Here is a 27,441-nt window from a genome sequence, read left to right as displayed (position 1 = left end):
AGAAAGAAGGGACAATAATAGAGACAAACAAGTAGCCACAGCAGAAAGCAGAACTGGCTCAGCCAGTTTAAGGATGTCCCCTGTGTTTCAGTGACAGGAGGATAATATCCAAACCATGTGCCCCACCAGGTTTTTCCAGATGGCCACCTTTTCCTCTTCTCTACTTAGGACCAGAGAGACAGACAACTCCTAACTGACGTGGTAAGTTGGATTGCATATTTTTAAATGTTTTGTTTTAAAGCACCATGAGGATCTATGACACAGTAAGCTGAGAGCCAGATAAAAACCAAATAAGACTCCAGCAAATGAATCTTACTTCCTTTTAGTGGAGTAACCAGAGTGTTTGTGTAAGATTTGGAGCATTTAGAACTGATATTTATTGGTGCCCAAGTTTCAATGCTATTTCTTCAGCATGTCTGTAATAAGCTGAAGTCTCTATTCTATGTGCATTCCATTAAGTCTTATGGTGCTCTGTCAGAAAGATCATTTGACAACAGATTACAAAGGTGAATGTCACAGAACAGTAAAAGGATAAAAATGATACATGTCATAGACTCAAACTACTTAAGAAACCAGAAAAATCAGCATTTGTGCTGCTGTCACCACTCAGCCAAACAAGCAGAGAAAGGATTGACTCTTCACGGGCACTTAGTTCAGATGGCCGATGATCTAAGAAGATGGCAGGCTATGTGCTCTGAAAACCATCTTAAAATCTCATTTCAAACCAACTTCTTTCATAAGGAGAAGGACAGAATGGTAAGGGGTTTGGAATTCAGGGAAAAGTTAATTGGATAAGATTTGCATTCCAGACATTTTCCTAGTATTGCTAGTAATTCTTTATCTCTGTCATGGTCAGTGGGCATTCCTTACCTAAAGTGGAACACAAAGACTTTGCCTACAGTTCCCTGGGGAACAAAGTGTGGATTGCTTACAGCCCTCAAAGTCAGGAAGGCCTGTTCATGTATCTCAGCTCCTGGAACAAACCTTTTTACTTGTATTCATCATTATGCTTATTAATTACAACTAAAAGCTACTATTAGTAAAGCTAAAATCTTAACTCTTGAATTCCTTCTTTTACAATTGGAAAGAATTTTGGCCACAATGGGAAGAACTGAAAGCTGAAATAAGTTATGATTCCTTCTGGTCCAAAAATGAAGAATTGGAACACTACAACAGCTCGATCCAGGTAAGACAACTAATGACGTATACTCTTCAGGAATAAACGTTTGGATCACCCCACAGGTAGAGAACCATGACCATTTGAGGTGCTTGCTAAAGGCAAAGGAAATACAGAATAGGTAGTGGATAAAGGCAGCTGTAAAAGCCAGCTCAACCACATGACCAGTCAAAAATACAAGGGTCATGAGTATTTCTCCTTCTTATTAAGCAGTATTAACAAAGAATATTTCTTTCTTACTATTTTATTATGAATATATTTGTGTACAGATATGTGTATATGTACACATATATATTTAATTTTTTCTCTTATTCCCTTATATAACATAAGATGTATTGACTTTATATCACTTTTTGTTGATATACATAAGTATTAATTTCACATAATAGTATCTAAGTTACAGGATTTTGAGGAAAAGAATAAATATCGCCTGACCAGGCAGTTACATGTGAATAGAGCATCGAACTGGGATGCAGAGGACCCAGGTTCAAAACCCTAAGGTCGCTCGCTTGAGCATGGGCTCATCTGGTTTGAGCACAGGCTCACCAGCTCGAGTGCAAGGTTGCTGGCTTGATCTTGGGATCATAGACATGACCCCATGGTTGCTGGCTTGAAGCCCAAGGTCTCCGGCTTGAGCCCAAGGTTGCTGGCTTGAGCAAGGGGTCACTCATTCTGCTGTAGCCCCCTGGTCAAGGCACATATAAGAAGGCAATTAATGAACAACTAAGGTGCTGCAATGAAGAAGAATTGATGCTTCTCATCTATCTCCTTTCCTGTCTGTCATTCTCTATCTGTCCCTCTCTCTGTTTTTGTCACATACACACACAAAAGAATAAGCATTATTCAACAATTTCCTCTTCTGGAGAATGGGTTAGTACATTTTTGGTTGTATGTAAGATAGTTTTATTATGTTAAGTAGAATTATGTTATGTTGTTGTTTTTATTTTGAGGTTAAGTATAATTTAAGGGGATGGATATACATGCCAAGTTTACAAGGGGTGGATTTGTGATGGTTAATTTTATGTTTCAACTTGACTGGGTCATGTGATGCCCAGATACTTAGATAACATTTTTTCCGGGTGTGTCTGTGAGGGTGTTTTTGGATTAGACTGTATTTAGAATTGGTGGAGTCAATGAAACAGATTGGAGTCAATGAAACAGATTGGAGTCAATGAAACAGATTGCCCTTCCAATGTGGGTGGGCTTCATCCAACCCATTGAAGGCCTGAATAACACGAAAGTTTCTATAGTTTTACTGGAGAATCCTGACTGATTCAAAGTATTCCTTTCTTCCCTTCTGTTATTTAATATTCCATATAGTTACTTCACATAAAACCTCGTCACATAAATTGGCATAATCCATCAATGCCAGATTGAAATAAAATTAGTTCACATCTAAAGTTTTATTTAGCTTTTGAGTTGGAACTACAACAACAAAAATAATGGCTAAATCTTTCAAACACTAGCAAGCTTTTGATTTAGTAATCGCACTACTGGGAATTTAACTTAATCAATATGAGCTGTACGTGCATACCTTTGTAAAGCAGTGGCATTTGTAAGAGCAAAGCCCTGGAAACAATCCGGCTATGCAATAACTACACTGGCTGATTGAGCAATGACAAGTAATGGGGAAGAATCTGTGCGCCATTAAAAACACAAACACATGACTGGAGAAAGGTAAATTCAAAACTGTCTTAAGTAGAAACTCATTTTGACTAGATTAAGTCAATGCATGCTTGTATTATAACTGAAGAAGCTATGCAGAGATATAAAGAACTTCAGTCAAGTATGCTTTTATTTTTAAGTTTAGTGAGATTTAATCTACATAAGACATTTGCTTCAAGTGTACAATTCAATGGTTTTAAGTACATTCGCAGAGGGCTTATTTTTTATAATTACTAAAACTTTTCCATTCTCTTTTAAAGATGAGGCAAGAGATCAGTAGATCTAATTGCTTGAAACAAAGAAAGAGGAGTCACATTTTAATTTGTGTAAGAACTATTGAAAAAGTGTTGCTACTACACCCATGCAACAAATATAATTTTTGCCTAAGATCCAAATATTTATAGATATATAGGCCGTCCAACAATAGTCTTTAAAAATCCCAATTTATTGCTGGCAGTAAATTACCTCTTGATTTCCCAGCTCATATAAGGTTCTCATTCTCTACCAACAGGTCCTAGAAAATTTAAATCCACCATTTCTAATGTCAGTTTCAAGGCCCACAGACTCTAGTGCAGGGGTCGGGAAACTTTTTGGCTGAGAGAGCCATGAACGCCACATATTTTAAAATGTAATTCTTTGAGAGCCATACAACAACCCGTGTATGTTATGCATTATCCAATAAAAATTTGGTGTTGTCCCGGAGGACAGCTGTGATTGGCTCCAGCCACCCGCAACCATGAACATGAGCGGTAGGAAATGAATGGATTGTAATACATGAGAATGTTTTCTATTTGTAACGTTATTATTATTTTTATTAAAGATTTGTCTGCGAGCCAGATGCAGCCATCAAAAGAGCCACATCTGGCTCGCAAGCCATAGCTTCCCAACCCCTGCTCTAGTGCATCATGCTTTGGTAAGAAGGAGGGAATAGCATTGGCTTTGTTCTTAAGAATAAATGAAGAATAATGGTAAATACGAAACTTTTGGGTTTAGACTTGACTCTGAATCCCAGCTCTGCTATATATTGGCTACTCTGAGACTTACTTGCCCCGGTTGCCTTCTACCTGTGCACATGCACGTCTACGGAGCTGTTCTGCATCTACAGCACCTCCACCAATAATTTCCTCTAGTGCTGATGACCTGCCCCACCGAAGTACCACCACCACCCCAAGCACATGGCTCTGCTTTTCCCCATCCATAGCTTTTGGGAAGAATGATCCTGTTTCTTAGAAAAATAACCAGCCACACCAGCCTGTGACTATAGGATGAAGTTAAACTTCTGCTTTAGCAGGAGTGCCACCAACCCATTTGAAATTTTCATACTCATACCTGTACATGACTGTTTAAACTGTGTCCCAGACATTTCTGAGATGTTACCAAGGTGCCGCCCAAAGTATTTTGGTTATTAATCCTTCAGGTTCTTTTGACAGAATTCCTATAACTGCGTGTGTGTGCGCGTGTTTCTTAGATGTGGGCTCAGAAACATTTTTTTCTGTTCTTAAGAGGGTTGGCAAGGTTTTGGATATTCAGCTTCATTTTTTCTAGAAAACAAGTTAAAGACTGTGTCAGAAAGGCTATCGTCAATAAATCAACAAACAAGTGCTGGCGAGGATGTGGAGAAAAAGGAACCCTCACGCGCTGTTGGTGGGAATGCAGACTGGTGCAGCCACTGTGGGAAACAGTATGGAGACTCCTCAAAAAATAAAAAATAAAACTGTTGTATGACCCAGCCATTCCACCTCTAGGAATATATCCAAAGAAGCCAAAAACAATAACTTGAAAGAATATGTGCACCCCTGTGTTTATTGCAGTGTTATTTACAATAGCCAAGATATAGATAAGACCCAAGTGTCCATCAATAGATGAGCAGATAAAAATGTTGTGGTACATTTATACAATGGAATATTACCCAGCTATAAAACAGAATGAAATCTTATTGTTTGGGGCATCATGAATGGACCTATTATGTTAAGTGAAATAAGTCAGAGAAAGACAAAAACTGCAATTTTCACTTATATGTGGAATCTAATTAACAAAATAAATGAACAAACAAAATAGAACCAGACTCAGATACAGAGAACAGACTGATGGTTGTGGAGGGGAGGGGGAAGATAGACTGGATAGCAAAGGTGAAGGGGTTAGGAAGTACATGTTGGTAGTTATGTTGGCAGCCACAGAATGAACACAGCACCAGGTATTAGACTGGTGTGGTCAGACCAGACCTCGGTTCAGCAACCTGGGTACTTGAATTCTGTCTAGGAAAGAATTTAGAGCCAAGACTCAAAATGCAAGAGAAGGTTTATTTAGAAAGTCACAGAGGTAGAAGAAAAGGACTCAGGAAATAAGTTACAGGGGCAAAAAAAAAACAAACGGGTTTTTAGAGTTTAGGAGGAAGGGAGAAACAAGCCTGGTGGGGGAGGGGAGAAGAGTAAGGGGAGGTGGGGAAAGTCTAGGCGTGCTTCCTGGAAGAGGAGTGCCCTGGGTCCTTTGTCCTAAGGGCTTTTAAGGGTGGAAACTTTAGGGGAGGTCCCAAGGGAACATCTCAACAGGATAGTCATCAGCTCTCCAGATGTGTTCTTTCAGGGTCGTGAGCTCCACTGGTTGGTCGGCACCAGGGCAGGGGTTCCATAATCACTACAGCTGGTTCGGAGGTCAGCTGTGGAGTCACTTGTCTGTTTTGCTGCTTTTCTGGGCCTGGAGCTGGCCCATCATCCTTGCCCTGTTGACCTTCCGTACCTGGCCCATCGTTCTTGCTCTGCTCACGTCTGTCTCACTGCCTACCACAGTTACAAAGTAGTCCAGGGAGTGTGTAGTACAGCACAGGAAATGCAGTCAATAATACTGTAATAGCTGTGTATGGTGCCAGGCGGGTGCTGGAAATATTAGAGGGGACACTTTATAAAGCATATGATTGCCTAACCACAACGCTTTACACTTGACATGAAGACAAAATGTTATTAAATGTAAACTGCACTTGAAAAATAAAACATATAAAGTATATAAAAGCTAAAAAAAGAAAGTTAAAGCCTTTCCCCCCCCCAAAAAAAAAGCCCCCCTAGAATGGAGTCTAGGAGCTGAGCTATCAGAAAAGGTCAAAGTTGGAAGAGAGTGGAGTGACCCGGACTCTGAAGAGGGGGGTCGTGACAAGAGTCCCCAAGTGGTGGGCTGCACGGTCCTCTCCCAGGGGCTACGCGCCTGGTCATGTGGCAGTGAGGTTCCTGACTGTGAAACTGGGTGTGGAATAGACTCTTCAGTTTGGTCAATGAACATTATGACAGCGAGAATGAAACTCAAGCTCAGAGGTTGTAAAGGCCAGGAGCAGGTTCGCATTGGATTCGGACAGATGGTAATGAAACAACGGAGCCAAGAACTGGTGGGTCATTTGCTTTAATCCTAGCTTGTACCCAGTGGGCAAGTAAAAACACACACTGGGCTCCAAAACCCACTCATTCAGTGCTCACAAAGCCGCTGACTTTTCCAAGTTTCCTAGAATCAAAGGTTCCTAGCTCACCAGACTTATTCACCTCTGTTCCCCATCTCTTTCCTTCTCCCTGCACAAACTCTGCACAAACTGGCTTCTTCAGCATTCCTCCATCTTGGCTGCCTCTCCTCTCCTCCACGTGGCCTTTCTCTGCTCTCCTCTAGCATGAGCTCCTCCTCACTCTTATCTCAACGTGATTTCTCTTCCTTTTAAAACCTTTTGGCGCGAAAGCCCTCCCCCAACACACGTTAATACAATCACGCCCATCCCAAGCAATCACCTGGGCTACAGGCTTCCACGTGGGCAGCGCCATCCTTAACAAAGTGAGCATAATATATTTTATCTGCCCAACAGAGGTCCATCTCAAATTTCCAGTAAGCTCCAGGATTTCTTACAGAATTCAATATAAAAAGGGGTCCTCCCCTCCATGAATACAGTTAAGTTTTCTGCCAGATAAAAATTGGATTTGCTTCCAGCCTTGATAGATGTATGTGGGGAGAACAGATTGATTTGATGTATAAAAATAAAAATTTTAAAAGCTATGTTATTTTTACTTTGAGTGAATCAGGTTGGTTACTTTCTTACACATATTTCTGGGCTCATTATTGAGAAGTCCTATTAACTTCTTTGTCACCTTGGAGAAGTTACATTCTCAAGGGATTATCTGAAAATCAAAGGCAGATTTATATAAGATAAGTATCTTTGTGCGTGTATGTGTTCACATGAATAGATACAGCATCTAGATTATTCAAATAAGATACTATCTGACAAGAAAGTTTGTGAAATCTGAAGCAAACTACAAGAGATGATATAAATTGTGTACAAAAGAAGGGCCACAGACTAAACCTGACAAGCTCAGAGGAGGCTTGCCTGGGGCCTTACAAACTCAGAGACCTAGAGTCGCACACATCTTTTGGATGGTGTGAAACTAAAACTCCTTAACTAAAAGCAAGTAATTTCCTTTTTTCCAGACCCCTCAGGGCACAAGCCCCTCATTATTATTATTATTATTATTATTATGTTAATAGTTAATTGTTAACTATCCTATGCCTACTAATGAAAAAGAAGGGTGTATCTTATTCATTTTTATGTTTTACCCAATCCTAGAACACACACACACACACACACACACACACACACACACACCGCCCACTTTGCTTTCTCCTGCCTCCCTCCCTAATCTATCACCAATAGATTTCAAGTAATCCCCTTTACACCTTCTACTTTGGCTCTAATGTATAATAAAATAAGCTGCGAAACTGCCATTATCCGGAGCATTTTCTCAATCCATTGAGATTTTGCTTCGTGGCAACTGTCATCAGTTTGGCTCAAATAAACCCATAAAAATACTCTACAGGCTTAAACATTTCTTCCATCAACAAAATATAGTGCAGAAAACAAAAGCTTTGGCGACAGAAGAAACAAGCTGTGAGACCTTGGACAACTTGCTTACTCCCTCGGGCTTGGTGTTTTTATTTGTAAAATAAAGATACTGAGAATATTTTCTATCAGGTTATGATGAAGAAGAAAGTGAACACATACTTAAAGGAACATGCTTGTTTTATCCTCTATCATAACCACAATTAGCTTCTTTTAATTTTCTATGTTTCACTTCCGTTTCAGATATTTTCAGTTAGTATACAATTCTAGCACATTATTTATTTATTTGTTTGCTTGTTTGTTTATTTATTAGCTCTGACATCAGATGCCATTTTGATGCTTGTGGTTTACTTGCTTTTGTTGACAAATCAAGCATCAGCGCTCACTTCCACAGCACATATACTAAAATTGGAATGATATGGAGAAGATTAGCATGGCCCCTGCTCAAGGATGACAATGCAAATTTGTGAAGTGTTCCATATTTTAAAAAAGAGAGAAATTGAGCATCTTATTGCAGCTATTTTGAAGATCATTGTCATTTACCTGCCCAACAATCAGCCTTTTAAAAAAAATTTATTTATTTATTTATTTATTTATTTATTTATTTATTTTACAGAGACAGAGCAAGAGTCAGAGAGAGAGATAGATAGGGACAGGCAGACAGGAACAAAGAGATGAGAAGCATCAATCATCAGTTTTTCATTGGGGCACTTTAGTTGTTCATTGATTGCTTTCTCATATGTGCCTTGACCGTGGGCCTTCAGCAGACTGAGTAACCCCTTGCTCGAGCCAGCAACCTTGGGTCCAAGCTGGTGAGCTTTGCTCAAACCAGATGAGCCCGCGCTCAAGCTGGTGACCTCGGGGTCTCGAATCTGGGTCCTCCACATCCCAGTCCGACGCTCTATCCACTGCGCCACTGCCTGGCCAGTCACAAACAGTCTTTTTTATTGTAATGTGAGTGCCTGACATGAAGGTTTTGATTGCTGAGGCATCCACTTCAAAGACATCTATTCCGAGTGAACACATTGCCAGCTACACAACTAGATGAAGACCCAGGCCACCCCACCCATCAAGTTCCCCTTTTAGGAAGTCCTGGTTGACTTCAATCACTGGCCTTTTGAGTGATCTTGCTTTTCCCTTCCCACACTTTAATTTCAGCTCTAATGTTTAAATTCGCCAATGAAAAGTGAGCCCAGAAAACTTTAGGTACCCCACCTTCAACCCTAATGTGAAGCCAGTAGCTGCGGCCACCATCACAGCTGCCTGGCCCGTGCAGGTTCGCATTAGATTTGGACAGACGGTAATGAAACAACGGAGCCAAAAACTGGTGGGCCATCACCTTTAATCCTAGCTCCCATCTGGTGGGTGAGAAAATACACACACTGGGCTTTAAAACCCACTCATTCAGTGCTCACAAAACTACTGACTCATCTGAGTTTCCTAGAATCAAAGGCCCCACCAGCCTTATTCACATTTGTTCCCCATCTGCTCTCTGCACAAACTCTGCACAAACTGGCTTCTCCTTCAGCACTCTTCCAGCGTGGCTGCCTCTCCTCTGCTATGCTGATGGCAGGATCTGAGCGAGAGAGCCCCCTGTCTGCCTTATTTTATAGTGTAGAAATTAAAGCCTTTAAGCCAATATACAAAAAAGGAAGTCTCTGATACAAAGCCACTTATCTGAGGCATAAATTGGATTCCTCATAAGAGTATACAACCCCACATCATATAATAGTCAAGGGTATGGGGAAAAGCTTAGTTTTGAGAAGATCTTAGTATTAGAAGGTTGTTGAAGAGATCTTAATATTAAAAGGTGGGAAAGGTTTAGTCTTAAAACTAAGCCTTAAGCTAAGAGAGTACCCTGCCAGCTTACAGCCTGTCTCCCACACCCAATGCAAACTATAAGTGAGCAAACATATACATCATATTTACAAACTTTATTTGACCAACACCTAATAAAGGCAGAACCCCAGATCCATGTTCTTCCTCTCTCTACTGGTAACTTTGTTGTGTGGCCATAGACATGCCCTGTACCCTCCAGGACCTGTGAGCAATAAACTTTGTCTTTTGCAAGGTCCTGATGGCTGTTGCTAATGTATGTCCTGCAATCATAAGAACCACAAGGGTTGGCTGGGCTACAACATTGGCTCCAGAAGGGGCAATGTCTATGGGGGTTGCCACAAGTACTGCTGGCCCAAGTGAGTGCCCTCAGGCACTCCTAGTAATAGCATCACTAGTGATAGGCTGAGACAGACCCCAAACAATTATACATCTTTCCCCTTTAGCTTGTATTAATATGTTCTCTTTGTCTTTGGTTTATAACAATTTTATTATAACACACTTATATGTTGTGTTCTCTATATTTAATTTGCACAGAATTTATGGCTTTCTGAATTTGTGGTTTGATGTTTTGTAAAATTTGATCATATTAAACCTAATTTTACCTCTGCTTCATTTTTCTCTCTTTGTTTTGGTAGGATATCATTTGCATATATATTAAATATTTTTACCATTTCTCATGTATCTGTTATGCATCCTCATTTTAACCTGCTTCTATTAACTTTTAAATTTTTGGTTATTTCTTTTCAGTTCTAGAATTTCCTTTTAAAGAATTTTCCAATTTTATGTTATTTTCCATTTTTTCATCTGATTTTTGGGACATATTAATGTTATTTTAAGGTCTGTATATAATAATTTCAATATTTGGATCTCCAGTGAGGGTATTTCTAATAATCTGTTTTTATTCTTATTTTTCAGTACTGTAGTCTCAACTTCTGGCATACCTAGTAATATTTAATTCATTATGATATATGATAAATTGTATATGATATATGACAAATTGTATCAATATGATTAATTATAGAGATTATTTTAAGACTCTAGACAATGTTATCTTCTAGAGAGAATTCATTTTTGTTTTGCAATTAGATAAGAGGAAGATTAATTTTAATTCAATCAAAGATTTAGTTGATTTGATGCCAGTCTTCATTATTTTTAAGAACATGTCTAGAGTTACAAGTTAAAACTGGAGTGTTAGCCTGGATTTGTCCTTCCTGGTAGGCCTGAAATGCAAGTTTTGCCCACCAGCGCAGTAAGACTGTTGGAAATTCTACTTATCTCCTCAGCCTTTTGGCTTCTACTTACAAACAGAAAAATGCTCTAACCCAGTGGTCCCCAACCTTTTTTTGGGCCACGGACCGGTTTAATGTCAGAAAATATTTTCACAGACCGGCCTTTAGGGTGGGACAGATAAATGTATCACGTGACTGAGACAAGCGTCAAGAGTGAGTCTTAGACGGATGTAACAGAGGGAATTTGGTCATTTTTAAAAAATAAAACATTATTAGGGAAATGCAAATCAAAACTACAATGAGATACCACCTCACCCCTGTTAGATTAGCTATGATCAACAAGACGGGTAATAGCAAATGTTGGAGAGGCTGTGGAGAAAAAGGAACCCTCATTCACTGTTGGTGGGACTGTAAAGTAGTACAACCATTATGGAGGAAAGTATGGTGGTTCCTCAAAAAACTGCAAATAGAACTACCTTATGACCCAGCAATCCCTCTACTGGGTATATACCCCAAAACCTCAGAAACATTGATACGTGAAGACACATGTAGCCCCATGTTCATTGCAGCACTGTTCACAGTGGCCAAGACATGGAAACAACCAAAAAGCCCTTCAATAGAAGACTGGATAAAGAAGATGTGGCACATATACACTATGGAATACTACTCAGCCATAAGAAACGATGACATCAGATCATTTACAGCAAAATGGTGGGATCTTGACAACATTATAAGGAGTGAAATAAGTAAATCAGAAAAAAACAAGAACTACATGATTCCATACATTGGTGGAACATAAAAATGAGACTAAGAGACATGGACAAGAGTGTGGTGGTTACCAGGGGTGGGGGGAGGGGGGACAGGGGGAGGGTTGGGGGGAGGGGGAGGGGCACAGAGAACTAGATGGAGGGTGGCGAAGGACAATCTGACTTTGGGCGAGGGGTATGCAACATAGTTTAATGACAAGATAACCTGGACATGTTTTCTTTGAATATATGTACCCTGATTTATTAATGTCATCCCATTACCATTAATAAAAATTTATTTAAAAAAAAAAAAAAAAAAAAAAAAAAAAGAAAACAAAAACAAAAAAAAAAATAAAAAAAATAAAAAAATAAAACATTGTTCAGACTTAAATATAAATAAAACGGAAATAATGTAAGTTATTTATTCTTTCTCTGCAGACCAGTACCAAATGGCCCACGGACCGGAACTGGTCCGTGGCCTGGGGGTTGGGGACCACTGCTCTAAGGGAGAAAATAGAGCCAACTATGGCTCACTTCTCTGAACTTTCACTGTCTTAGCATAGTTCCTTGGAAAAGACATCCTGAGTTAAAGGCTAATTGCTAATTATTTACTGGAAGTATAATCTGAGATAGCAAAAGTAAAGAAAAAAGATGAAGGGTGTGGGTCAAATAAGTTTGCAAATATGATGTGTATGTTTGCTCGCTTATAGTTTGCATTGTGTGTGGGGCACAGGCTGTAAGCAGGCAGGGTCCTTATGGCCTAACACTTAGTTTTAAGACTAAGCCTTTCTCACCCTCTTAATACTAAGATCTTCTCAACACTAAGCTTTTCCCCACACCCTTGACTGTTGCATGATGCGGGATTCCTCTTATTGAGGAATCCCATTTATGCCTCAGATAAGTGGTTTTGTATCAGAGACTTCCTTATTTGTATACTGGCTTAAAGGTTTTGATTTTTACACTATAAAATGGGGCAGACCGGGGGCTCTCTCTCTCTTAGTTCCTGAAAATTAGCTTTGCAGAGGAGAAGCAGCCAAGATGGTGGAGTACTGAAGAAGAAGCCAGTTTGTGCAGAGAGAAGGAGGTGGGGAACAGAGGTGAATAAGACTGGTGAGGTAGAATCCTTTGATTCTAGGAATACTCGAATAAGTCAGTGGCTTTGGGAACCCTGAATGGAAAGGGAAGTGTTCTTCCGCTGTGTGTATTTCTCGACCACCAAGTGCGAGCTAGGATTAAAGGTAATGGCCCACCAGTTCTTGGCTCCATTGTTTTATTACCGTCTGTCCTAATCAAACTTGAACCTGCATTGGCCAGGCGGCTGTGATGGTGGCCGCAGCTACTGGCTTTACAGAGGGGGTGTAAAAAGCGAAGCAAACACAAGCTGTGTGTTACTGAAGATGACCACAGCTTTGTAAAGAGACACAGCTCACTGTATAGACACACCCTGTCTTGAAATAGTCCATGAGAAAAAGAAAGAGAGACCCTGGCAGGGTGGCTCAGTAGATGACATGTCAACCTAGTACACCAAAGGTTGCAGGTCCAACCCCCAGTCAGGGCACATGTGAGAAGCAATCAATGAATACACAACCAAATTGAACAACTAAGTGAAACAGTGGGAAGAATGTATGTGATAACTCCCCCCAGACTTAAATTTTATTGGTCAAAATTTACTTTACAAGACATGAACATCTATGCACTTCCATATTTTTTAACTGGGATCTTTAGACCCAGCAGGTTAACAACATCCACATTCTGCAGCATGTTGCTTCATCCAACTCCAGAACTGATATAAATCAGATCCTTGGCGGCTATGGTGGGGCCAGGTGCCACAGCCACAGTGGCTCAGACTATGTCAGGTACAATTGAGTCCAGGCTGGAGATCAGCACTTACCCTGGGGGAGTCTCAGGCAGCCTGCTAAGCTTATTATGAAATGCTGGTGAGCTCATGTCTATGGTAAGTTTGAGGATCTAGGAGACAGGACCTAAAAGATTTGAAGAGGTTCCTAAATTTATCCAGTGCATCTTCTCCCAGAAATCTTGATCCCTCCAAGCCCTTGGTGGCTTTATAGTTCCCTAACATTTTCAAAATGATGGTTTCATGTATTGTCCAGCATTTTTAATTCTCAAGGGAAAGTTTGATCTACAACAAACTACTTCACGTTATTGGAAAAGAAAAGAAAACAAACAAACCCACTACTGTCTTTTAAAGATTTTATTACAGTAATATAAAATGTTACCCCCAAGTACCACTGACACCCACACATAGCTAAAAACGAGCTGACTTTAGCTTTGCAGTATAATAGGCAGGACACTAGGTGTCTGGTTTTCATCTGTAGGTATAAACCACCCCTTAGATTGACTTCTGAAATTATTTCGGTCTGTATTTTCTGTAGTCCTCCAGCCCACTGGGAACTACCAGTGTCGCGTGGCAAAAACTTACTCAAGACACAAACTTATGTCAAGAGGAAGAGAGAGGGAAGCTTGCCAAGGGAGGCAAAGAGGACCTCCTGAATCTTCTCCCTTAGCCTTTATTATCAGAAGCGGAACAGAGGTAACAGGACTACAAGGAGGGGAGATCAGGTGACAAGGGGAAGATGATTAATGGCTGTAATGCTGACCTGAAGAAAGGGTTAATTTGGTCAGAACATTCTTTTTCTTTTGCTAATTAACTAGCACAAAGGAAGGGGCTATCCAGAAACTCAATTTTCTAAAGCCTGTCCACATGCATTTCTATATGTCTGCACAAAGGTCACCCACTCACACTTTTTTGGTGTTTGCATCCAAGAGACATTCACTCAGGGCTTTTAACTAAAATTCTCCAATCTAAGTCATAGAGGGCTCAAGGTTAAATAGATGATTCCTTACAATTTCAACATCTAGTTGCCCTGATTTGCTCAGATTAATCACTGGTTATATTACTCATCTAATGAAAATTCCCATCCTGACTAAAGCATTAAAGAGTTAATCATGGGTGGGGCCATATAAGAAGTGCACATGATTTACCAATTACATCGTTCCCAACACAGGATTTGTTACCCAAGTACTATGTGTTTAATGGTAGAAAACTCAGACTGATCATTATCTCCCTGTTGGGCAGATAAAATATATTATGCTCACTTTGTTAAAGATGGCGCTGCCCACTGGAAGCCCATCGCCCAGGTAATATTAATGTGTGTTGGGGGTAGGCTGTGGGCAGGCAGAATCCTTGTAACCTGGGGTTTGGTTTCAGGACTAAGCCTTTCCCACCCTTTTTGATGTGGAGTGGTGCAATCCCATCTTGCCTCAGATAAGTGACTTTGTATTAGAGGCTTCCCTATTTTGTATATTGGATTAAAGGTTTTGATTTCTGCACTATAAAGTGGGGCAGACCGAGAGTTTGCGCTCTTGGTTCCTGAGATTAGCAGAAGCCATGTGGAGGAGGCCAGGAGAAGCAGCCAAAATGGTGGAGTGCTGAGTGAGAAGCCAGTTTGTGCAGAGTTTGTGCAGGGAGAAGGAAGGAGATGGGGAACAGAGGTGAATAAGTCTGGTGAGCTAGAAACCTTTGATTCTAGGAAACTTGGATAAGTCAGTAGCTTTTTTTTTTTTTTTGTATTTTTCTGAAGCTGGAAATGGGGAGGCAGTCAGACAGACTCCTGCATGCGCCTGACCAGATTCCACCTGGCATGCCCACCAGGGGATGATGCTCTGCCCATCTGGGGCATCACTCTGTCACAACCAGAGCCATTCTAGCACCTGAGGCAGAGGCCATGGAGCCATCCTCAGCGCCCGGGCCAACTTTGCTCTGATGGAGCCTTGGCTGTGGGAGGGGAAGAGAGAGACCGAGAGGAAGGAGAGGGGAAGGGGTAGAGAAGCAGATGGGCGCTTCTCCTGTGTTCCCTGGCTTCTCCTGTGTTACCACTGAGCCAACTGGCCAGGGCCAGTCAGTAGCTTTGTGAGCACTGAATGAGTGGGTTTTGGAGCCCAGTGTGTGTTTTACTTGCCTGCTGGGTGCAAGCTAGGATTAAAGATGATGGCCCACCAGTTTTTGGCTCCTTTGTTTCTTTACCGACTGTCCGAATCCAATGCGAACCTGCATGTGAATGGCCACGATGGTGGCTCCTGGCCTTACACTCCCCTTTCTTTTCCCAGCTACGAATCTACCTTTGGTTTAACCCACAGTCTGTGATTCAATTCTTTGCAACATACCCCAAAAGTTTCAGAATCTTTCCACCCGTTGTTTCAAACCATTATTTGCTTATATGAATGCTGAAGTTTTTAAACCTCTTCTAAGCTACTCCAAAGATATGAGTACTTATAGAAGTTTACCATTTTATCTGCTGTATATTTTTATGTAATATGAAACTAAAGTTATTAACAGGGTCTCTTTTTCCACTTGTTTCTTTTCAGATTCCCTGATAAACCTATCTTAATAGAAAGATCATCCTTTGGAGTATGTTAATAGATGAATGCTTAATGATACAGTTTATGGAAGTCCAGAGATGTTTTACTAACTTACTTGAAAATAACAATGAGTTTACCACAGAGATTTTAGAATAGGAAACTTTGCCTACTTTCTGCCATGCTGTCATTTCTCACCACCACAGGTTATCCAAATCATTGTGTAAAGCCAATAGCCACGGCCACCATCACAGCCTCCTGGCCCATGCAGGTTCACATTGGATTCGGACAGTTGGTAAAGAAACAACAGAGCCAAAAACTGGTGGGCCATCATCTTTAATCCTAGCTTGCATCCAGCAGGCAAGTAAAAACACACACTGGGCTCCAAAACCCACTCATTCAGTGCTCACAAAGCTACTGACTTATCCAAGTTTCCTAGACTCAAAGGTTTCTAGCTCACCAGACTTATTGACTTCTGTTCCCCATCTCCTTCCTTCCCTCTGCACAAACTCTGCACAAACTGGCTTCTCACTCAGCACTCCGCCATCTTGGCTGCTTCTCCTGCCCTTCTCCACATGTCCTTCCTCTGCTCTCCTCTCTAATGCTAATCCCAGTAACTGAGACAGAGCAAGCTCCCGGTCTGCCCCACCCTCTAGTGTAGAAATCGAAAACTTTAATTCAATATACAAATAGGGAAGTCTCTAATACAAAGTCACTTATCTGAGGCATGATGGGATTCCTCATGAGAGTGTACCACCCTACATCAAAAAGGGTGGGAAAGGCTTAGTCCTAAAACCAAGCCCCAAGATACAAGGATCCTACCTGCCCACAGCCTGCCCCCAACACACATTAATATAATCACAGCCATCCCTAGCAATCATCTGGGTGACGGGCTTCCACATGGGCAGCACCATCTTTAACAAAGTGAGCATAAGATATTTTATCTTCCCAACACACTGTCATTAAAAAAAAAAAACACAATAGAAAATAATGAACTTTCCAAAGGGAAGAGGACCTTTCTTCAGTTAAAGAATATGCATAGCTGTGGTTCCCTGCTAGAACCTAATTTAAAGCTTCCATTTCAACATCAAAAAATATTATTTTAGCATAAAATTGTGTACAAATGTAAAGCCAGTAGCCATGGCCACCATCACAGCCGCCTGGCCATGCAGGTTCACATTTGATTCTAATAGACGGTAATAAAACAACAGAGCCAAGAACTGGTGGCCCATTAGCTTTAATCCTAGCTTGCACCCAGTGGGCAAGAAATACACACAGTGGGAAAACACTTCCCTTTCCATTCAGGGCTCCCAAAGCCACTGACTTATCCGAGTTTCCCAGAATCAAAGGTTTCTACCTCACCAGCCTTATTCACCTCTGTTCCCCATCTCGCTTCTCCTCTCCTCCACGTGGCCTTTCTCTGCTCTCCTCTTGCATGGGTTCCTCTGGCCCATTTTATAGTGTAGAAATCAAAATCTTGATCCAGTATTGTTGGGCAGATAAAATATATTATGCTTACTTTGTTAAAGATGGTGCTGCCCACGTGGAAGCCTGTCACCCAGGTGATAATTAGTTACTCTTCTTCTTGGGATGGGCGTGATTATATTAATGTGTGTTGGGGGCGGGCTGTGGGCAGGCAGGATCCTTGTAGTCTGGGGCTTGGTTTTATGACTAAGCCTTTCCTACCCTTTTTGATGTGGGGTGGTGCACTCTCATGAGGAATCCCATCATGCCTCAGATAAGTGACTTTGTATTAGAAAAATCTCTATTTTGTATATTGGATTAAACATTTTGATTTTTGCACTATAAAATGGGGCAGACTGGGAGCTTGCTCTCTCAGTTCCTGAGATTAGCATTAGAGAGGAGAGCAGAGGAAGGACTTGTGGAGGAGGCTTGGAGAAGTAGCCAAGATGATGGAGTGCTAAAGGAGAAACCAGTTAGTGCAGAGTTTGTGCAGAGAGAAGGAAATGGGAAACAGAGGTGAATAAGGCTGGTGAGCTAGAATCTTTGATTGTAGGAAACTTGGATAAGTCAGTAGCTTTGTAAGCACTGAATGAGTGGGTTTTGGAGCCTAGTGTGTGTGTTTTACTTGCCTGCTGGGTGCAAACTAGAATTAAAGATAATGGCCCACCAGTTCGTGGCTTCGTTTTTCATTACCATCTGTCCGAATCTAATGTGAACCTGCATGGGCCAGGCTGCTGTAATGGTGGCCGTGCTTACTGGCTTTACAGATATACAAACAAGGAAGTCTCTGATACATAGTCACTTATCTGAGGCATCAATGGGATTCCTCATAAGAGTGCACCACCCCCTATCATGCAACAGTCAAGGGTGTGGGGAAAAGCTTAGTCTTAAAACTAAGCCTTAGGCTACAAGGACCCTGCCTGCTTACAGCCTGTCCCCCACACCCAATGCAAACTATTAGCGAGCAAACATATATATCATATTTACTAACTTATTTGACCAACAATAAAGTAAAACAATGTGTGCGCAGTATGATCTCAATATGATATATATATCTATAAAACATAGGAATGTAAAAATAAAACAAAAAAACCATAAGAATGTGTGAGGATATATACTATAATGGAATCTTGGAATTATCAGTGCATGCTAACTTCCTGCACTCATTTGTATTTTCATAATTTTATTTAATGGAAATGTAATTTTAAAAAGTCTTTTTTAAGAACTGTTTTATAAGATGTGTTCTTGCAGGTACTGAAGTGAGTTAATAAGAATGAAAAGTATTGAACAGAATCTGGCACATAGTCTATTTGCAAAAAAAACATGTTAGCTATTACATTTATTACAAAGAAAATTAAATCATGTTTTTCATGAATTGCAAATGTAAAATATCTGTATTTAAAGGCATGTCTTAAAGAATATACAAATTTACAAGAACACCATATAATCTACTAAGAATGCCTCCCTCCTTTTTATTTTATTTTATTTTATTTTTTTTTCTGAAGCCAGAAACGGGGAGAGACAGTCAGACAGACTCCCGCATGCGCCTGACCGGGATCTACCCGGCACGCCCACCAGGGGGCGATGCTCTGCCCCTCTGGGGTGTCGCTCTGTTGCAACCAGAGCCACTCTAGCGCCTGGGGCAGAGGCCGAGGAGCCATCCCCAGCGCCCTGGGCCTTCTTTGCTCTAGTGGAGCCTCAGCTGCGGGAGGGGAAGAGAGAGACAGAGAGGAAGGAGAGGGGGAGGGGTGGAGAAGCAGATGGGTGCTTCTCCTGTGTGCCCTGGCCGGGAATCAAACCCGGGACTTCTGCACGCCAGGCCGACGCTCTACCACTGAGCCAACCGGCCAGGGCCGCCTGCCTCCTTTTTAAAGTAAAGTATAATAGCAACGGGGGAAATCCATGCTAACTATTAGGCAGAGGAATATGAGAGATCTGAAATCTCCCTTCACCTGTGAATTCTGCCCCCAGTTGGCAATGGTTATACCCTGCAGAAAAGAATGAAAAAATATTTGGGGAGGAAAAAAATGAGCAGAGGAAGAGTAGAGGAGGGAAAAGAAAGCCAGAATGTAAAAGAGAGAAAAAAAGTTAGAAGGGACATAAAAATTAATTGGAGAAAAGAGAAAAGGGCAAGATAAAATGAAAGTGACAATTAGAAGAGTGGCATCTGTAAGGGACAATTAATGTTACTTACACGGGCCAAGCGTTCTTTTTTATTTTTTTCAGAGACAGAGAGAGGGATAGACAGGGACAGAGAGACAGGACGGGAGAGATGAGAAGCATCAATCATCAGTTTTTCGTTGCAACACCTTAGTTGTTCATTGATTGCTTTCTCATATGTGCCTTGACCGTGGGCCTTCAGCAGACCGAGTAACCCCTTGCTCGAGCCAGCGACCTTGGGTCCAGGCTGGTGAGCTTTGCTCAAACCAGATGAGCCCACGCTCAAGCTGGCGACCTCGGGGTCTTGAACCTGGGTCCCCCACATCCCAGTCTGACGCTTTATCCACTGTGCCACTGCCTGGTCAGGTGGGCCAAGCATTCTGTAAAGTGTTTTACCATAAACACTTCTGTCTGATTTAATTTTTAGAATGACTTTCTGAAATTGGTGTTTTATTGCTCTATTTTTTTTTTTTTTTTTTTTTCCTTTTTTAGCAAGAGAGAGAGACAGGAAGGGAGAGAGATGAGAAGTATCAACTCATGGTTGTGTCACTTTAGCTGTTCATTGATTGCTTCTCATACACGCCTTGGCCAGGGGGCTCCAGCTGAGCCACTGTCCCCTTGTTCAAGTCAGTGACCTCTGGCTCAAGCTGGCAATCCTGCATGCAAGCCTGATGAGCTCACCGCAGCCGGTAACCTCAGGGCTTTGAACCTGGGACTCAGCGTCTCACATCAATGCTCTCTCCACTGTGCCACCACCGGTCAGGCTATCGTCCCTCTTTAACAAAAAAGAAATCTAAGGTTTTCAGAGATTAAGTGATTCTCTCCAGACCATGTGTTGCTTCTCCTTAATGAGATATGTCCTGGGAAGCCCAGTTCTCCTTGAGCCTCACTTTGGCCTGATTTGTCTTCTAGGGGATGTGATGTTAGATCTTCCCAGATTATAAAACAAGTGAACGGATTATCTGCCCCTCGTCTTATTTCCTTTATATACTCATTATTTTCTATTTTTCTGTGAAGCAAACAGGTTTAATAAGGCTCAGAATAACAATATAAAGAAAATGTTGGGGTCCAACATTAATACTATGTCCATGCTTTCCAAACTAAAAGTTAAATTATTCATTTCAAGATATTTTATTGCAAATTTGTTACATATAAAATTTTACTGAAGAGATACAAGATGGTGGAAGTTATACTCACCTCCTCCCAGAAACAAATTGGAATTAAAACTCAGTTATAGATTATCCTGAACAAACAACTGAAGACTAGCTAAGGACTTAAAGAAGAAGCCACACTGAGGCTAGTAGGAAGTGCAGAGACGTGGGGCCAATGCTTGAAACAACTGAGCTATCCTCAGTGCCTGGGGTCAATGCTCAAACCAATCAAGCCATTGGCTGCTAGATGGGAAGAGAGAGGAAACAGGGAGAGGGAGGTGAGGAGAAACAGATGGTCATTTCCCACGTGTGCCCTGACCAGAGATCAAACCCAGGACATCTGCATGCTGGGCCAATGCTCTATCTACTGGGTGAATCATCCAGGGTCACACATTTCTCATAGCAATGTTTTTTTCTGATATATCTTCTCAGGCATGGGAAACAAAATTAAAAAAAATAAATGAGACTACATTAGACTAAAATGTTTTTGCACAGTAAAGAAAACCATCAACAACATGAAGACAACCTACTGAATGGGAGAACATATTTGCTGATAGTATATCTGATAAGGGGTTAATATCAAAATTTATAAAGAACTTATAAAACTCCGTTGGGGGAGGGGAGAGGCACAAAGAAAACCAGTTAGAAGGTGACGGAAGACAATTGGACTTTGGTTGATGGGAATGCAGCATAACCAAATGTCAGAAGAACCTAGAGATGTTTTCTCTGAACATATGTACCCTGATTTATCAATGTCACCCCATTAAAATAAAAAAAAGAACTTATAAAACTCAAAATCAAAACAACAAATAATCTGATTAAACAATGGGCAAAGAATCTGAATAGACACTTTCAAAGAGGACATAAAGATGGTCAATAGATATATGAAAAGATGCTTAGCATCATTAATTATCAGAGAAATGCAAATTAAAACCACAATGAGATATCACATCACACCTTTCAGAATGATTATCATAATTAAATCAACAAACAACAAGTGTTGGCAAGGATGTACAGAAAACCTTTGTGTACTATTGATGTGAATGCAGACTTGTGTAGCCATGTGTAAAGCAGTATGGAGTTACCACAAAAAATTAAAAATGGAAATCCCTTATGACCCAGTGATTCCAGTTCTGGGAATATATCTGAAACATGCACCCTATGTTTATCACAGTGTTATTTACAGCAGTCAAGATTTGGAAGCAACCCAAGTGTCCATCAATAGATGAGTGGATAAAAAAGATATGGTACATACAAAATGGAATACTATACAGTTGTAAAAAAGAAGAAAACCTTATCTCTTGGGATAACATGGATGGACCTGGAGAGCATTATGCTAAGTGAAATAAGCCAGTCAGAGGAGCACAAGCACCATATGATTGCACTCATATGTGGAATCTAATGAAGAAAATAAACTAATAAACAAAATAGAAACAGGCTCATAGACAGAGAATAGACTGACAGCTGTCAGAGGGGAGGGGGGTTGCAGGATTGGGTGAAAAGTGAAGCAATAAAACAACAAAAAACCCCCCAGAAAAACTTAGACACAGACAACAGCATGGTGATTGCAAGAGGAATGGGGGTGAAGGGAAACGGGGGAGAGGTGGGGTGAGGGGAAATGGGGGAGGGGTGGGGGTGAGGGGAAACGGGGGAGGGGTGGGGTGAAGGGAGATGGGGGAGGGGTGGGGGTGGGGGAAGACAGGGGAGGGGTAGGGTGAGGGGAGACGGGGAGGGGTGGGGGTGAGGGCAGATGGGGGAAGGGTGGGGTTGAGGGGAGATGGGGGAGGGGTGGGGTGAGGGGAGATGGGGGAGGGGTGGGGTGAGGGGAGACGGGGGAGGAGTGGGGTGAGGGGAGACGGGGGAAGGGTGGGGGTGGGGGGAGACGGGGGAGGGGTGGGGGTGAGGGGAGATGGGGGGGGTGGGGTGAGGGGACACGGAGGAGGGTTGGGGTGAGGGGACACGGAGGAGAGTATGGGGGTGAGGGGACACGGAGGAGGGTATGGGGGTGAGGGGAGACGGGGGGTGGGGTGAGGGGACACGGAGGAGGGTATGGGGGTGAGGGGACACGGAGGAGGGGTGGGGTGAGGGGAGACGGGGGGGGTGGGGTGAGGGGAGACGGGGGAAGGGTGGGGGTGGGGGGAGACGGGGGAGGGGTGGGGGTGAGGAGACACGGAGGAGGGGTGGGGTGAGGGGACACGGAGGAGGGGTGGGGTGAGGGGACACGGAGGAGAGTATGGGGGTGAGGGGACACGGAGGAGGGGTGGGGTGAGGGGACACGGAGGAGGAAGGGGGGATAAATGGTGATGGAAGGAGACTTCACTGGAACACACAATACACAGATGTTGTCTATAGGATTGTACACCTGAAGCTTATAGAATTTTATCAACTAATGTTAACCCAATAAATTCGAGTAAAAATAAAATTTAACTACAGTCATAGAAAAAAAATAAAATTTTACTGAAATATATAAACAAAATCACAATCACAAAACATTCTTTTGAAAAGCATCAAATTAAAATTTATTTGGCCCCAGAATCTTAATATTATCATAGAAATAGCTGACATCTGTGTTTCCCCTCATTAATGAGATAATTTTCCCCAAAATGCTAATCAGAAAAGTGGCACATCATTTGGTTAAAACATTTCTGGGGTGGTGGTCAGAGAGGCTGGGTTACAGCCCCTGTTCCGGCAGCTGAACAGTCTGACCCCCCGGACACTCCCCCTCCCTGCCTAACTTCTTTGGGTCTTAGTTTTCAGATCCGTAAAATGAGGGTTTGGATTTGTAGGAAATGTTTGCGAAGATCTTAGGACTGTATTGTTTATGAAAAACATGGCAGGGAGCTATTGTGATATGAATTAGATCGTAAGGAATATTAAAATTAATTATATTTTAAGGTTTCTAAGACTCTGCTAGAAAAAAAAACTCACATGTTAATCATGATTGTTGAGTTTTACTTGGTGACATAAATAACAAGAGACATATTACTGATAGGTGATAACACTGAGCAAAAGAAAACAAAACAGCCATCCACACATGCCAAGTTAGTGAACGTTATTCATCTTTATCACGCTGTAATATTTTTGTGTAAGATATGCCACAGCCAACAGTTTGGTCAAAGTTGAGATAGTTGCATGCCTTTTACTGTTTCCCATGGTAGCAACCACTGTGGTGAAACAAAGTTCAAGTATTTCCCAGAGGATTAGGGTGGTATGCAGGGAAGACAAGAAGTAATTATTCTGAAGCTCTTGAAAACCATCTTTCAATTAGTGTTAAATCATATGAATAACTTATTATGTTAAGTTTCAATAGCTTACTATTTAAGACACTTTTTTCCAATTTAAAGATTTGAAAATTTTCAGAAATGGAAAACTTGAGAAAAATGTAGTTAAAATTTAAAATAGCTTTATTTTTCAAGTCATTTAGTGTGCATTCAGCTTCAGGTAACAGAATACACCAATAAAAGTGGCTTTTAAGCCCTGGCCGGTTGGCTCAGTAGTAGAATGTAGGCCCAGCATGTGGAAGTCCCAGGTTCGATTCCCAGCCAGGGCACACAGGAGAAGTGCCCATCTGCTTCCCCACCCTTCCCCCTCTCCTTTCTCTCTGTCTCTCTCTTCTCCTCCTGCAGCCAAGGCTCCATTGGAGCAAAGCTGGCCCGGGCGCTGGGGATGGCTTCATGGCCTCTGCCTCAGGTACTAGAATGGCTCTGATTGCAACGGAGCAACATCCCAGCTGGGCAGAGCATCACCCCCTGGTGGGCATGCCGGGTGGATCCCGGTAGGGTGCATGTGGGAGTCTGTCTTTCTGCCTCCTCGCTTCTCACTTCAGAAAAATACAAAACAAAACAAAACAAAACAAACCATAGAAAAAGTGGCTTTTATTATTTTTATATTTTTGTTTTGTATTATTTAATTATTATTTAAACAATAGGAGTTTGTTACTTTACACCTAAGAATTCTGGAGGGAATGTTTCCAGGTTTTTAGAGCAGTTCCACAATTCCATCGGGTGCCAGGACTCTCCGTCCTCCATCCCTGGTGCGTTGGCCCCATATCCTCACGCTTGCAGACGGCTGCCCCTGTTCTAGGCACCACATGTAAATATGATAATATTCGGGCCCTTCAAATTAACGTTTCTTCCCATGCACCACTTCTGTTGGAAAGATAACCCTTTCCCAGACTTCTTATTCTCCACTGGCTGGAAATGAATCTCCTATTGGTGCCCCCGCTGCAAGGTGTCTTCTAAGGCAGTGGTCCCCAACCTTTTTTGGGTCACGGACCGGTTTAATGTCAGAAAAGATTTTCACGGACCAGCCTTTAGGGTGGGACAGATAAAGGCACAAAATAAAATTATGCAACCGGCGTAAAAACTGTGGTATTTTTAAATATAATTGTCAAACTTACGAGACAAGCGTCAAGAGTGAGTCTTAGATGGATGTAACAGAGGGAATCTGGTCATTTTTAAAAAATAGAACATTGTTCAGACTTAAATATAAATAAAACGGAAATAATGTAAGTTATTTATTCTTTCTCTGCAGACTGGTACCAAATGGCCCATGGACCGGTACCGGTCCACGGCCTGGGGGTTGGGGACCACTGTTCTAAGGCAGCACCTGCCATTTCCAACTTGTGTCACAGGAGCCAACCCCTGCCAACAAGGAAGAGGGGGCACACAGCCCAAACACACCGTTTTGCAGGCTGATCTATGTCCTTCCAGGCATTTCTGTCTTACAAAGGTTTCATCCGCATTGTTTAAATCATACCGCATAGCCACTTTTGTAACCTGCCTTTATAGTTTATATACACGGCTCACAAAAATTAGGGGATATTTTATCGCTTCCCATTCATGTTGAAATATCCCCTAATTTCTGTGAGCAGTATATTTTACCATAAGCATTTGTTCCATAGTAATAGTCTTTGGAAATTTTAAATGGTGATATACTAATCTATGCGAAAGAAAAATAATACCACATCATAACTTACTTGTAATAAACAGTGTTCATTTCATGTATGGAATACCTCCTGAATAGTGAGGACAACATGCCAGAGGTTTAGCACAAGTACCTCTAAACCAGCGGTTCTCAACCTGTGGGTCGCGACCCAGGCGGGGGTCGAACGACCAAAACACAGGGGTCGTTTAGGCGTCCGACCCCCGCCAGGGTTGCGACCCACAGGTTGAGAACCGCTGCTCTAAACCTTAGCACCATGCTGCAAGGTAGCTGTTATCATTCTGATTTTACAGATGAAGAAGCTGAAACTCAAGAGAGGTTAAGACTTACCTCATATTTCTGCTGGTAAATTGCAGAACAGAATATTTGAGCCCAGGCCCATCTGATTCCCAAATCAACAAACATAATCATATTTATTCAACATTCTTGGGGGCTTAAAGGAGTGGAATTTAAACCCAAATCAACAGGCCAATTTACAAATGTAAATGAGCTAAGTTTATTATTGAGCAAAAACAACCAAACAAAACGAAATAAAAACTTGAATTTATGCAGATAGCCAGCACATTACTGCAAAGCTATAGTGGACTCTCAGCTGTGTTGACATGGAATTGAAGCTGTGGTTCATCATCGTCCTTTGTCGTAAACCTTCGGCAGTTACTCAGGTTGCATTAGTATTTATATTTACATGGAGCTTACTCTGACATCCTGTTTTTCCAAATTCTTGTTGTGAGGGGTTCCATTACTCTGACACTTTGTTATTCTTCATAATTCATTATCAGTACTTCCTACAGTTTTCCGGACTTACTGTGTATCTAGCACATATAATTAGTCATACTCTGCAACATTCCTCAGTAAGGTTAGAATAAGTTCAGTCTCTCATAACACCAATGATAAAAAAAACTCCTAATTGCATATAGCGAAATAAATTTCATTAGCCAATAGAAATGTCTGAGAACTATATTAATATAGATATATGTTTAAGTTCTGGTTATATCTCCATCCTTTGGTTTCATATATATATATCTTTGGTTTCATATAAATATGATATATATATATATATCATATTTGGCATTTCCTACAATAGGCTTGGTCCATATCCTCAAACAAGGGATATCTGTAGTCTTTTTGCTCTGAAGACGTTAGGAAGGCCATATGCTATATATAGGTGTCAACAGTTAAATGTAATACATGAATAATAAAGGGAAAAGTAAGAGGGAGAAGTGTAACTACAGAACCAACTCAAAATGATCCTATCCTATTTAAGAAGATACTGAGCTGCTTTTCGGAGACAGCAGACAAAACCACAAATCATGCAGCCAAAGAATGCTCAGAGGAGAGAACTCTGACCTCCTACTGCAGCTAGAACCAAAGTTTCGAGCCCACACGTACACAGCACCAAAGTACAGGGATATCACCAAGACTTAAACATCAGGACCCTTGCAGAAGCAAAGGGTCCAATGTCCAGGAAGATCCTGTGCTGATGTCCTTTACCATAAATGACCAGGCTTCAAGGTCCTCCAACAAAAACTTGCCCCATCAGTGCTTTCTCATACCTGTTTCCCATATGTCCTTAAAAAAAAAACCCAAAAACCACCATAGACCCTGGATCAAGGAGTTTGGGCTTTTGAGAATTACCTTCCCCTTCTCTGGGTGACACCATTCATAATACAATAGCCAATCTTTCTCCACTGCAATTCTTGGTGTCTAGTGTTTGGCTCTGTTAGCACCAGGTGGATGAACTCTTTCTTTTTTTTGCAACAGGAGGAAAGCAGAGAAAGAAGAAAAGAACATATATAAAGCAAGGGAAGAGGAAAGCGGACAGAGCTGT

General features: G+C 41.6%; 1 long non-coding RNA gene and 1 other non-coding gene across 2 annotated transcripts; both read left to right on the top strand.

Moving 5' to 3' along the window:
* Positions 1-668: 668 nt before the first annotated feature.
* On the top strand, positions 669-27,441 carry LOC136380140 (uncharacterized). The gene is made up of 3 exons (XR_010746847.1): positions 669-756; positions 1,089-1,186; positions 27,375-27,441. It is a non-coding gene; the product is annotated as an uncharacterized lncRNA (long non-coding RNA).
* On the top strand, positions 8,082-8,189 carry LOC136380205 (U6 spliceosomal RNA). The gene has a single exon (XR_010746881.1). It is a non-coding gene; the product is annotated as a U6 spliceosomal RNA (small nuclear RNA).

This window comes from Saccopteryx leptura, chromosome 8 (genome assembly GCF_036850995.1).
Source record: "Saccopteryx leptura isolate mSacLep1 chromosome 8, mSacLep1_pri_phased_curated, whole genome shotgun sequence".
Classification (NCBI taxonomy): Eukaryota; Metazoa; Chordata; class Mammalia; order Chiroptera; family Emballonuridae; genus Saccopteryx; species Saccopteryx leptura.
The sequence above is the reverse complement of the archived record's forward strand: the minus strand, read 5'-3'. Positions and strand labels throughout refer to the sequence as shown.